Source organism: Hyaena hyaena, unplaced genomic scaffold (genome assembly GCF_003009895.1).
Source record: "Hyaena hyaena isolate Hyena2069 unplaced genomic scaffold, ASM300989v1 scaffold_1474, whole genome shotgun sequence".
In the NCBI taxonomy this organism is placed as follows: Eukaryota; Metazoa; Chordata; class Mammalia; order Carnivora; family Hyaenidae; genus Hyaena; species Hyaena hyaena.
In genome coordinates, this window is record NW_024082107.1 from 234400 (window position 1) to 236583 (window position 2184).

The following is a 2184-nucleotide window of genomic DNA, read 5'->3' on the forward strand; positions in this document are numbered from 1 at the left end:
CTGAGCCAGAAACTCTAATATTCCACCCCAAAGTCCTTGACACTTAGCTTCAGTTTCCTCATCCATAAAAAGAACATAATAATCCTTATTTTCTGGCATAATGTTGAGGCCTGCAATAATATATGTGAAGACATTTTGATCAGTGCTGGATACACTTCAGGTAATAATGAGGTGGCATTTCCCCATTTTTTAGTCTAATGATCATATAATCAGAGATTTCTGTCAACAAATTCTATTATAAAGTGTTAACACTACTGCAGAGTATTAGAAAAATATAAATGGCCAATATATGCCTTGTAAACTAAGAAGAGAAAATTTAGCAAATGAGATTCAACGTCAAAAATGTTTTTTCTGGAACTAAGATAGGAGTAGCAGGGAAATGAAATTTGGTGTGCTGGCTTTCCAGGTAAGAACTCACACATGTTTCAGCCTCTTTATCTGTAAAATGATGATTGTTTATTGGTAATTCACTATCGGTAAAATGTTAATGATAATATTTAATTCTGAGGGCTGTCATCAACTAAAATGAGAAATATGCAAGTCTTTGTTAATCGGATACTACTATTGAATATGATTATGTGAATTTCAGCCATAATGTTTTAAATTGCATAGTAATTGGAATTTAAGTAAAGTAGAATGAACTTCCACATTTTATATATTTGGGCTTCATAGAAATTTTCTTTAACTCACTCCCTTTTTGGGGGGTTTTGTAGAACTATAAGAGAAGGGGAATATTAATATGTTTTAGGAGACCACACTTTATTATATATTCCTTAGCTCTTTATGAACAAATATAATTTGAAATAAAGTACGTAAGTGCACTTGGTTATCTCTTCATCCTATTTCACATTCTTAAGACGTGTAGAAGATGGTCTCTTCCAAAAAACCCACAACATTTCCATCTCATATGTTTCTTAACAATGTGACCTTGACCCAGCCCTATCAAAGGAGGAGTAAGGCCCTATCTTCTTGAATCAAAGTAGTCTCGCAGCTACTTTGAGTAAGATGGAAATGATAATATGATTTATGAAACGAGATTCTAAAAGGAAAATGGCTTCCTTTTTGTGCACTTTATCTTGGAATCCTAACCCCCATATGCTCTCTTGAGGCTACCATACTGTGAGGAAGCCACATACCGTTGTGTGAGAGTCCTGGTCGGCATTACTAGCCTTGGAGCCATCCTACCTTTGCCAGACACGTGAGTGAGGCTTCAGACCATCTCATCATCTAGCTGCTAAAGTCCCACCTTTACATCTTCCAAATGGAGATCCTTCTCACTGTAGACCAGGAATGGGAAACCCTTGGCTTACTCTGTTTGATTCTTGTTGCTTCAGAATCTATGAGCCTAACGAAAACAGCTGTCTTAAACTGCCAATTTTTCGTTACCTTGTTATGCAGCAAGAGTAACTGGAGCAGGATATTGAAACATCCTAATATTCTCCTAATGAATGTAATACAAATGTACTTCTAAATTAATAGAACACAAATGACTTTTACATCAGTAAGAGCTAGGTTAGGAATACATGGTAACTTACTGACTGGTTATGAGCTATTAGAACAAATTAGAAAAAAAAAAGGATTCTGAAATAATCTAGCAAGATAAATTTGAATAAACAGATTTAAATGCCCTCTCTAGATACATTCAAGGAATATTTTATTAGTAAAAGAATAAATTCAGTTAGCTCTAATATTCTCTCCCAAGCCTGTATTCCTCGAGTGTTATAGGAAGTATGTCAATGATGTATGGTATTCACCAGGAAGGGGATAGAAGACCAAGTTTCACTGGGTGGATTAATACCAGAAGTGTAAGGAAATTTCCAAGACTTCCATTTATGTTGTGTCCTCAGGTGTCTCAGCATGTGCCTGCTGGATAATGTATAGAAGAGATTTCTTTAGGTAAGTATTTTCTCCTGTAGAAAGGAATTGAGCGATGATTCAGATATTGCAATAAGGGAGGATTGCCGATAAAAACATCCTGCAAACCTCACATGGGAATTGCTAGCTCAATTTTATTTTGAAAACTAATGAAATGTGTGTTTCTGATCCACACCATAGAAGAAAATTGCTTAGAATCCAAAGAATAAAGTTGCTTTAATTGCATTTATTCTTCTATTCAATATTTGTCCTTAATGTTACTTTCTTCCAATATATAAGTAAAATAGTTTCTTTTCTTAAGTCTTTACA